The sequence below is a fragment of the Mus caroli genome, unplaced genomic scaffold (assembly GCF_978045245.1).
Source record: "Mus caroli unplaced genomic scaffold, Mus_caroli_1 scaffold_7, whole genome shotgun sequence".
NCBI classification, from domain to species: Eukaryota; Metazoa; Chordata; class Mammalia; order Rodentia; family Muridae; genus Mus; species Mus caroli.
In genome coordinates this window covers 52622501-52634899 of record NW_028227262.1, presented here as the reverse complement: position 1 = coordinate 52634899, position 12399 = coordinate 52622501, and the positions used below count along the sequence as shown (strand labels likewise).

General features: G+C 36.7%; 1 non-coding gene across 1 annotated transcript; it reads right to left on the bottom strand.

Annotated features, from left to right (window-relative positions):
• Positions 1–10827: 10827 nt before the first annotated feature.
• LOC115031462 (U6 spliceosomal RNA) lies at positions 10828–10934 on the bottom strand. The gene has a single exon (XR_003837082.1). It is a non-coding gene; the product is annotated as a U6 spliceosomal RNA (small nuclear RNA).
• Positions 10935–12399: the final 1465 nt, after the last annotated feature.

The following is a 12399-nucleotide window of genomic DNA, read 5'->3' as shown; positions in this document are numbered from 1 at the left end:
TACTAGAATATTTACATTGTCTTGCTTCTTTTTTCTTTTCTTTTCTTTCTTTCTGTTTTTTTTTTTTGTGGTTTGTTGTTTTTTTTTTGTTTTTTGTTTTTTGTTTTTTGTTTTTTGAGACAGGGTTTCTCTATGTAGCCCTGGCTGTCCTGGAATTCACTCTGTGGACCAGGCTGGCCTCAAACTCCGAAATCTGCCTGCTTCTGCCTCCCAAGTGCTGGGATTAAAAGCATGTGCCACCCTGCCCGGTCTTTTTTTATATTATTATTATTAGATATTTTCTTCATTTACATTTCAAATGCCCTTTCCTAGTTTCCTCTCTGAAAACCTCCTATAGCCTCCCCCTCCTCCTGTTCCCCAACCCACCCACTCCCACTTCCTGGCCCTGGCATTCCCCTATACTGGGGCATATAATCTTTGCAAGACCAAGGGCTTGCTTCTCCTCCCATTGATGGCCTACTAGACCATCCTCTGCTACATATGCAGCTAGAGACACGAGCTCTAGGGGTACTGGTTAGTTCATATTGTTGTTCCTCCTATATGGTTGCAGACACCTTCAGGTCCTTGGGTACTTTCTCTAGATCCTTCATTGGGGACCCTGTGTTCCACCCAATAGATGACTGTGAGCATCCACTTCTGTATTTGCCAGGCACTGGCATAGCCTCATAGGAGACAGCTATTGTCTTGTTTCTTAGTTCCACTTTCTTCAAATACCTTTTTCCATCTTATTACCCAAAGATGATTTCTATCATTGATGGTGGAGTGTGTTTCTTGGAGACAGCATGAAGATGGATCCTATTTTCTAATATAATGTTAGTTTATATTTTCATTAGAGAGTTGCAGATATTGATAATCAGAGTGATTATTAAAAGATGTATATTAATTCCTGTAATTTTGTATATTTTGCAAAGTTTTTTTAGATCCCTTTTGATTACCTGTGTTTGTATGGACTGCTTCTGGATCTCAAATGACAACTGAATTCTCAGAGGGATGCTGAGGGCCTAATATAAGGTAGCGGTACCTAGAAAGCACCCATAGCTTTGAGCTGAACAAAATGAAGCAGGACTGAAAGGGGGAACAGAAGTAGCCTCTCTGAGATCTCTTTGATATATGCTGCCATACAGTTTGCCAGTATTTTATTTAAAATTTTTGTGTTATTGTTCATCGAGGGGATTAGCCTATTGTTTCCCGTTTCTGTAATATCTTTATGTGGTGTTTGATATTGGCACGATACTGACTTTTTAGAAGAATTTGGATGTACATTCCTTCTGTTCCTATTGTGTTTAAATATTTAAGAAACGTTTGTTTCAGTAATATTTTGAAAGTTGAATTCGGCTGTGAATCCATCTGGATTTGATATTTTTATTTATCCAGAAGGCTTCTGATTTCTGTTTTCAACTATTTGTTATGGTCTGTTTAAGTTGTTGATCTCTGTTTGGTTTAAATTTGGTGGTTCAGATGAGTCTAAAAATTTGGTAGCTTTTTAAAAAGGTTTTCTCACTTAATAGAGTTTTTTTTAAATTATTCTCTGATAATGTTCTGAATTTCTTTGGTGTCTGTTATAATTTCCCTGAACATATATCATTTTGTTTATTTGTACCTCCTCTTTTTTTCTTTTGTTTAATTTGGATAAGGGTCTATTGATCTTATTCATCTTTTCAAAGTACCAGCTCTTAGATTTATAGCTCTTGGTACTGTTTTTGTTGGTGGTAAAAAATGTTTTTCTATCTCATAAATTTTGCCATGGTTTTTATTATTTCTTCCCATCTGCTAGATTTTAGTTTAGTTTTGTTTTCTATTGTTTTCCAGTCACTCTAAGTTGCATGAGTAGTTCACTTCTTTTTACTCTTTCTTGATTTTTAGCGCACCCACTTTGCACCATAAATTTCCCTCTGAGGACTAGGTTTTACTGTGTCTTGGATGTTTTTTGTGTTTTCATTTTTGTTTACTTTCATGATTTTTTTCTTGATTTCTTCTTTGGTCCGTTCACCATTCAGTAGTCTTATTTAATCTCCATGAATTTATGTAATTTCCAGAGACTCTTTGGTCCCGATTTCAAGCTTGATTGCATTGTGGTTAGTTTGGACATGTGGTGTTATTTCACTGGGATTGACCCATCTCATGAAATCTAGTTGTATGCTCATTATAAAACTGCATTTGCTAGAATTTGTTGCAAATATGTTTAGAACTTCAGTGTCTTCTTAACTATTACTAATTCTAAAATTTTAGAAGACTAGCCATAATTTTTGTAGAATATGGCTTAAAATTACTCAAATTATTCATGAGTGACTTCTATAGTTAACAATATTTTTATGCATATCATTTCTTGATAGTACTGCCAAAGATAATAGAAATCATCACCTATATTGCTTTATATGATAAAGTTAAAAGCTATTCTTCTCTTTTGATTTTTGCAAAGCTAGAGAAATATATTAACTTATCAAAGAGTGCAGGGACTATATATGCATTGCTGTAACTAAAACATTCAATTTAAAATTTTTATTAGTATCTTTAAAAAACACATTTTGATAACAATTAAATTATATTCTATTATGATGGTAAAATAACAGTTATTTCAGAAGATAAATTTCTAACCACCCACATTACAATAGAATCTAGAATAAACAAAACATACTTATTATTATCAAAGATAACTTCTATCTGTTGGTATATTGATTTAATAGTCATTACATACAATTGAGGTTTCTAATACTGCACTATTAAGACTTATCACAGCATAACATTTTACATTATCCTTATGCTATAAGTATTTTATCATATAATTTGAAGGTCTTCATCTAAATAATAAAAATAACTATATAAAATGCTGTTTAGCAGGTTTGGTAGTTAAGAGTGCTTGCTGATCTTTCAAAGGATCTAAGTTCAGTTAGCAGCACACATGTTGGGTAGTACACAATTATCAGTAAACTCCAGCTCCTGGGGACCCAGTGCCTTATTCTGTCCTCCATGGACACTTGCACAGACATACACATGTGCACACAGAGACACATATACACATAAACAGAAACAATTTTTAAAAAGAGAGAACATGTAAGAGTGTTGAGAATGTTTTGTAGTTCTGAAAAAGAACCTTTGAAATAATTCATGTTTAGAAATTGTCACTCATATGCTGTGTTCAGTGAAATGTCTTTCCATGTTCCTTGGCCAATTTCTGAGCAATTGTTTGCTGAAGTTGTTTGAGGAGTATTTGTGTGTTCTCTAGAGTATGCACCCTTGAAGAAAATGCAGGTTAAAGCCACAATGAGATACAAGTTAGAAAAGAATTGTAATAACAGCAAATAGAGTTTCTGATCTGGGGGAATGTGGCTCTGGTAACCCTGAGAGACAAAACAGTTAGTCTCCTGGCAAGACAGTTTCTTCTTTTTCTTGTAAAACTGAAAGTCAAGCATTCAGCTATCAGAAAGCCTCAAGACTCCTTTCTTGGGTATTCATTTCAGAGCAGAAAAAAATCTATCTTTACCAATAAATAAGTAAACAAAATGACAAAACCAAACAAAAAATCAAACTGCATACAACTGTATAATAGCTTGATTCAATAAAAGAATGACTATACAAATGTGATATACTTATTTTATAGAATATAATTCAATATTAAAAGTAAAACCTAGAGACCCACGATAGAATTTAAGATGACTGGCAAAAAAAAGGCAATGAAATGATTTCTAATGATATTCCTCTGCTATACTCATACACCAGGCTCTAGTCCAGTTGTTATCACACAGGTATTACCTAGAAGCTAATAGGAGCAGATGCAGAGACTCATAGCCAGACCCTTAGACAGAGCCAGAAGAATTGTGCAGAAGAAGGCAAGGAAAGATTCTAAGAGCCAGGGGATTCAAGGACACCAGGAGAACATGCTCCATGTGATCAGTTGAGCAGGGCTCATAGGGATTCACAGAGACTGAAGTAACACCCACAGACCCTGTGTGGGTCTGACTTAGGTTCTCTGCATATGCCTTTTTGTTATGTATCTTGGTGTTACTGTTGAACCCCCAAAAGTGGGAATAAGGGCTGTCTCTGACTCTTTTGCCTGCACTTGGGACCCTCTTTCTCATAATAGGTTGCCTTGTCTAGCATTGGTATGAGGGCTTGTGCCCAGTCTTAGCACATCTTGTTAGGCCATGTTCAGTGGATATCCCTGAGAGTCCTCCATAAAAAAAAAAAAAAAAGGAAATAGAGGAGGAGTGGATCTGAGGAGAGAGGACTAGGAAGAGTGAAGGCAGGGGAAATTGTGGTCTATAATATAGGAAAGAAGAATAAAAGATTTTTAATAGATTAAAATATATTTGTATGTATGTATATATGTATGTATGAATGTATGTTACAACTTTGATAAACTCCTGAAAGTTATATTGAGAAACATTAATACTACATGGTAATATGTACCATAATTCTATTTGTGCAATATCTTGAAATGACAGAATATTATATGAAATGACAGGAATGATAGCAATGGAATCATGGATAGAAACTATGGCTTTTCATGGGGTTACATGGGAGATTGGAAGAGAGGGGAATGAATGTGTTAGTAGGAAAATCAAGGGCATCCTTATGGTGAAGGAACTATGGATGGACTTTATTGTTAGACAAAATTTTATCGCATACATACATAAATATTGATGGACATGCAAATGAGTGAATTGGTAAAATGCTACCTAGATCATAATTTTATTGGTCCTATATAGTGAGTGGTTTTCCAAAATGTCAGCATTGGGAAATTAAGTAAAGTATTTATGTTGAATCTCTGTTATTACTTCTTATGACCCCATAGGACTTTATATTTATTTCAATAATTTATAAAGTAAATAATTATGTCAATGATGACTGACAACCTACACACCAGTGCCCATTGTGTATTACAATTTCTGCTAATCACTCAAACTTTCATCACTAGCTTGAAAGAACAGATGTCAGCCAAGGAGTGGTAAAGCTGGACTCCTCAGGCAGATAGTTTGGAAATGTGAAAGTGATAGATATTCTGCAGTCAAAATCTGAATATGAACTGTCTGCAAATCCCTAGCTGAATACACATTACATATGCATTGAGTAGGTGCCCCAGAGCAAAATGAACTGGAAACTAGGAGTCAACTAGGACTCTTTAAGAACTCTAAAATTCTAAACTGCTTCTGGTCAGGTTAAGACTTTGTTGCATTTTTAAAAAGCATGTGCTTAGTTACCCACAATTCATCTGGTATGAATTTGAGACTCAAACACAACTGGAAATTTAAAAGAAAATGCACAGACACAGCCATAAAGTCACACAGGCTATAAGAAGTATAATTTGAATGTAAAATCTTAACAGATTGCTGGACTTAATGATTCAACAGACTAAAGAATTAAACATTAAAATTAAAAAACAAACACAGAATAAAAACCAAACAAAAACCAAAAAAAAAAACAAACCAAACCAAAAAAACCTGGTAGGCAAATATGCCATAATTAGTGAAATTATTTTACAAGTAAAACTAAATACAAGCCTGATGAGAGTGACTAGAAATTAGGAGTTCTTACTGTTCTTTCAGCAGATTGTCAAGAACCTACCTCAGCCAGCCTGTAACTTACCTGTTTAACACAGTCCCAGCTGATTTGACACCTTCTTCTGGTATCCATGGGACAAAGGAGAAGCGAACAAAGCAACCTGAGAAATGCTCCTAGGAGAAGAAGAGGGGATAAGAAAGGCAAGTCATGGGCATACGCCCAGGATAAATAGAGTACCTGTGGTGTGAGGTGGGGTCACAAACAAACACTGGATGACACACGGTGATGAAGATGGCAAGTATTTTCAAAGTAGGAGCCTTAGCTTCTTCTGAATGAGTTTTCCTTCAGCACCTCTCTTCTGCATTTTCCTTATGAAAAATGGGGCAGAAAAATTCTAAGAGACAGAAACAGTGAATGAATACAGCAAATATGATTTTTTTTTTTAGACATTACAGGTCTGTTGTACATGTGAACTCAAAGTGACTACATATGGCCTATCCAAGATTAAGCCAGCTAAATCTCAAGACAGTTAAGGGAAGGGGTTGCAAAGTCCTACCCTCTACATGAGGAGTTATTGTCAGTTGATGTCTGCTATAGAAGGGAGAATCAGTTCTTCAGGGATATGACTCCAATAGACGGTACTTATGCTACAGTAGATAGACTGACACGCAAAGCCACTTAGGCAGTACGAAGTGGATTCTGGGTTTAAACCGAAAAAGAATCCACAAACTTGGATGAGAATAATGGGGGAGGAAAATGGGAGGTCAAGAATCAGAAGGGAAGGAAATGGTAAATAAATATAATCAAAACATATGGTATGTGTTATTAAATTCTTTGACAATAAAGGAAGAGATACAAGAAAGCGGCTTAACAATAAGGGGGAATGCTGAGAATGTTGCTCTCTTCTGTGTTTATGGAGGCATCAACCCGAGGAAAAGTCCTTATAGCAGGGAAGGGAGGGCAAAGCTAGGAGAGCCCAATGCCCTGTGCATGTGGGGAAAGATGGACCTGTGCTTCATCTTCTTAGCATCCTCACTGGCTAATACTATTATAATTGAGTTTCTGCCATTTATGAACAAAAACTTTCTGTCTGAAACATTAGTTTTAGGCAACCAATATTTTTTATGCACAAAACTATTTTAAACTGTGGCTGACTTTATTTTCTTATTTATTGGAAATTTATTTTTTTAATTAATTATTTTTTATTTTATTAGATTTAAAAAAATTTATTAGGTATTTTCCTCGTTTACATTTCCAATGCTATCCCAAAAGTCCCTCATACACCCCCCCACTCCCCTAAACCCCCACTCCCCCTTTTTGGCCCTGGCGTTCCCCTGTACTGGGGAATATAAAGTTTGCAAGTCCAATGGGCCTCTCTTTCCAGTGATGGCTGACTAGGCCATCTTTTGATACATACGCTGCTAGAGACAAGAGCTCCGGGGTACTGGTTAGTTCATATTGTTGTTCCACCTATAGGGTTGCAGTTCCCTTTAGCTCCTTGGGTACTTTCTCTAGCTCCTCCATTGGGGGCTCTGTGAGCCATCCAATAGCTGACTGTGATCATCCATTTCTGTGTTTGCTAGGCCCCGGCATAGTCTCACAAGAGACATCTATATCTGGGTCCTTTCAGCAAAATCTTGCTAGTGTATGCAATGGTGTCAGCATTTGGAAGCTGATTATGGGATGGATCCCTGGATATGGCAATCACTAGATGGTCCATCCTTTCGTCACAGCTCCAAATTTTGTCTTTGTAACTCCTTCCATGGGTGTTTTGTTTCCATTTCTAAGAAGGGGCAAAGTGTCCACACTTTGGTCTTCGTTCTTCTTGAATTTCATGCGTTTAGCAAATTGTATCTTATATCTTGGGTATCCTAAGTTTCTGGGCTAATATCCACTTATTAGTGAGTACATATTGTGCGAGTTCCTTTGTGATTGGGTTACCTCACTCAGGATATGCCTTCCAGGTCCATCCATTTGCCTAGGAATTTCATAAATTCATTTTTTTAATAGCTGAGTAGTACTCCATTTTGTAAATGTACCACATTTTCTGTATCCATTCCTCTGTTGAGGGGCATCTGATTTCTTTCCAGCTTCTGGCTATTATAAATAAGGCTGCTATGAACATAGTGGAGCATGTATGGGGTTATTTGATTTTCTGGAGTCCACCTTCTTGAGTTCTTTATATATATTGGATATTAGTCCCCTATATGATTTGGGATAGGTAAAGATTCTTTCTCAATCTGTTGGTGGTCTTTTTGTCTTATTGATGGTGTCTTTTGCCTTGAAGAAGCTTTGCAATTTTATGTGGTCCCAGTTATAGATTCTCGATCTTACAGCACAAGCCATTGCTGTTCTATTCAGGAAGTTTTCCCCTGTACCTATATCTTCGAGGCTTTTCCCTACTTTCTCCTCTATAAGTTTCAGTGTCTCTGGTTTTATGTGGAGTTCCTTAATCCACTTAGATTTGACCTTAGTACAAGGAGATAGAAATGGATCAATTCACATTCTTCTACATGATAACCGCCAGTTGTGCCAGCACCATTTATTGAAAATGCTGTCTTTTTTCCACTGGATGGTTTTTGCTCCCTTGTCAAAGATTAAGTGACCATAGGTGTGTGGGTTCATCTCTAGGTCTTCAATTCTGTTCCATTGGTCTACTTGTCTGTCACTATACCAGTACCATGCAGTTTTTGTCACAATTGCTCTGTAGCACAGCTTTAGGTCAGGCATGGTGATTCTACCAGAGGTTCTTTTATCCTTGAGAAAAGTTTTTGCTATCCTAGTTTTTTTGTTATTCCAGATGAATTTGCCGATTGCCCTTTCTAATTCATTGAAGAATTGAGTTGGAATTTTGATGGGGATTGCATTGAATCTGTAGATTGCTTTTGGCAAGATAGCCATTTTTACTATATTGATCCTGCCAATCCATTAGCATGGAAGATCTTTCCATCTTCTGAGATCTTTAATTTCTTTCTTCAGAGACTTGAAGTTCTTATCATACAGATCCTTCACTTCCTTAGTTAGAGTCACACCAAGGTATTTTATATTATTTGTGACTATTGAGAAGGGTGCTGTTTCCCTAATTTCTTTCTCAGCCTGCTTATCCTTTGTGTACAGAAAGGCCATTAACTGAGTTAATTTTATATCCAGCTACTTCATTGAAACTGTTTATAAGGCTTAGGAGTTCTCTGGTGGAATTTTTAGGGTCACTTATATATACTATCATATCATTTGCAAAAAGTGATATTTTGACTTCTTCCTTTCCAATTTCTATCCCCTTGACCTCCTTTTGTTTTTTAATTGCTCTGGCTAGGATGTCAAGTACAATGTTGAATAGGTAAGGAGAGAGTGGACAGCCTTGTCTAGTCCCTGATTATAGTGGGATTGTTTCCATCTTCTCACCATTTACTTTGATGTTGGCTACTGGTTTGCTGTAGATTGCTTTTATCATGTTTAGGTATGGGCCTTGAATTCCTGATCTTTCCAAGACTTTTATCATGAATGGGTGTTGAATTTTGTCAAATGCTTTCTCAGCATCTAACGAGATGATCATGTGGTTTTTGTCTTTGAGTTTGTTTATATACTGGATTATGTTGATGGATTTCTGTATCTTGAACCATTCCTGTATCCCTGGGATGAAACCTACTTGGTCAGGATGGATGATTGTTTTGATGTGTTCTTGGATTTGGTTAGCAAGAACTTTATTGAGGATTTTTGCATCGATATTCATAAGCAAAATTGGTCTGAAGTTCTCTATCTTTGTTGGGCCTTTTTGTGGTTTAGGTATCAGAGTAATTGTGGCTTCATAGAATGAGTTGGGTAGAGTACCTTCTGTTTCTATTTTGTGGAATAGTTTGTGAAGAACTGGGATTAGATCTTCTTTGAAGGTCTGATAGAACTCTGCACTAAACCCATCTGGTCCTGGGCTTTTTTTTGGTTGGGAGACTATTAATGACTGCTTCTATTTCTTTAGGGGATATAGGACTGTTTAGATCATTAACCTGATCTTGATTTAACTTTGGTACCTGGTATCTGTCTAGAAATTTGTCCATTTCATCCAGGTTCTCCAGTTTTGTTGAGTATAGCCTTTTGTAGAAGGATCTAATGGTGTTTTGGATTTCTTCACGATCTGTTGTTATGTCTCCATTTTCATTTTTGATTTTGTTAATTAGGATGTTTTCCCTGTGCCCTCTAGTGAGTCTGGCTAAGGGTTTATCTATCTTGTTGATTTTTCTCAAAGAACCAGCTCTCGATTGGTTGATTCTTTGAATAGTTCTTCTTGTTTCCACTTGGTTGATTTTGCCCCTGAGTTTGATTATTTCCTGCTGTCTACTCCACTTGGGTGAATTTGCTTCCTTTTGTTCTAAAGCTTTTAGGTGTGTTTTCAAGCTGCTAATGTGTGCTCTCTCTAGTTTCTTTTTGGAGGCACTCAGAGCTATGAGTTTTCCACTTAGAAATGCTTTCATTGTGTCCCATAAGTTTGGGTATGTTGTGACTTCATTTTCAATAAACTCCAAAAAGTCCTTAATTTCTTTCTTTATTCCTTCTTTGACCAAGGTATCATTGAGAAGAGTGTTGTTCATTTTCCACATGAATGTTGGCTTTCTATTAGTTATTTTGTTATTAAAGATCAGCCTTAATCCATGGTGATCTGATAGGATGCATGGGACAATTTCAATATTTTTGTATCTGTTGAGGCTTGTTTTGTGACCAATTATGTGGTCAATTTTGGAGAAGGTACCATGAGGTGCTGAGAAGAAGGTATATCCTTTTGTTTTAGGATAAAATGTTCTGTAGATATCTGTCAGATCTACTTGTTTCATACCTTCTGTTAGTTTCACTGTGTCCCTGTTTAGTTTCTGTTTCCATGATCTGTCCATTGGTGAAAGTGGTGTGTTGAAGTCTCCCACTATTATTGTTTGAGGTGCAATGTTTGCTTTGAGCTTTACTAAAGTTTCTTTAATGAATGTGGCTGCCCTTGTATTTGGAGCATAGATATTCAGAATTGATAGTTCCTCTTGGAGGATTTTACCTTTGATGAGTATGAAGTGCCCCTCCCTGTCTTTTTTGATGACTTTGGGTTGGAAGTCAATCTTATCAGATATTAGAATGGCTACTCCAGTTTGTTTCTTCATACCATTTGCTTGGAAAATTGTTTTCCAGCCTTTCATTCTGAGGTAATGTCTATCTTTTTCTCTGAGATGAGTTTCCTGTAAGCAGCAAAATGTTGGGTCTTGTTTGTGTAGCCAGTTTGTTAGTCTATGTCTTTTTATTGGGGACTTGAGTCCATTGATATTAAGAGATATTAAGGAAAAGTAATTGTTGCTTAAAAATATGGAACGCTTCACGAATTTGTGTGTCATCCTTGCGCAGGGGCTATGCTAATCTTCTCTGTATCGTTCTAATTTTAGTATATGTGCTGCCGAAGCGATCACTATTGGAAATTTAAATTTTGATTCTACTCTGTTAGACAATTTTGAATATTGTGAGAAACTCAGCTTTAAAAAAAATAATATTCTTAGGCTACTGCACATACAATGATCAGGAATTTCTGGCATCCAAGACAATGGATTCCTTTATATCTGAACTCTGACAATTTAGGGGATGACTTAAATATTTATGTAAACTTGGTTACCCTGTGGTGATGACTCTTAATCTAGGGTACTGGGAACCCATGATGATGACAGGATTTTACTTATGGATGCTTTAAAAATTGTCTCTGAGCTGGTTACAAGCCCATTGGTTATAAGCACTGGCTGTTCTTCCAGAGGATCTGGGTTTGATTCTCAGTAACCATGTATCAAGGCAGCTCACAACAGTCTGCAACTTAAGGCGTAAGGGATCAGAGACTCTATAGGCATTGCATGCACGTGGTACACATCATGCAGGCAAAACATCTGTATATGTAAAATAAGTAAAATTAAAACAGTTGTATCTGCATGCAGATAATCCTGTTTCCTCTAAGAATTCGGTTTTGCCACAAGTTTCTGAATCTCTCTGCTCATTTTCTCTAAAATAAGGCTGATAATTGTAGCTGTTTGGTTAATCAATGACTAAGTGAAGTAATATTTCTTTATTATTATTATTATTGGTTTTTCGAGACAGGGTTTCTCTGTATAGCCTTAGCTGTCCTGGAACTCACTTCCTAGACCAGGTTGGCCTCAAACTCTCAAATCCGCCTGCCTCTGCCTCCTGAGTGCTGGGATTAAAGGTGTGTGCCACCACGCCCTGCTCTCTTTATTATTTATATGTGTGTTTGTGTGTGTGTGTTTCTGAGTGTGTGTTCTTACAGAGACCAGAAGTCACAAAATCTCTTGGAGCTGGAGTTAAAGGAATATGTGAGCTACCTGATATGGGTGCTGGAATCTGAATCCAGTTCAAGTACTTCTGATCTGGAGTTGTCTCTCCATACCCAAACAAAGCCACAATATTTGACCCTTAGCTCTTATTACTATCACTCTTTCCTTGTTGAAAATGTGTTTAGATGGAGAAAGAAGGGTATCTGAGACATATGTGGCCAAAATTTCTAGTACTAGTCATTAATTATTGATGAATAAATTTTAAAAAATCAGATGGATCAGGGGTTCCACTAACATGTACAACAAGGTTATTCATTCCAAGTCCATAATCTTCATAATCTTCATTAAGTAGTGTCTTTCCTAGAAGCGGGCCAAGTGTGTGTCAGTGATATCAGTTTAGCATAGTTCATAGGTAAAGCATGAAAAGTAACCAGCTTTCTCATATCACACTGGGGCATCAAAGTCTTCAAGGGAGCCTTCCTTAGCTAAGTATAGCTGTCTCTTCTTTGGACAGAACCTTAACAATAACAAGTTTAGTCAGAACGGAAACTTCTGTGCAATAAATAATAGCTTTCATTGCCATTGGCAATAGCTTTCTGAG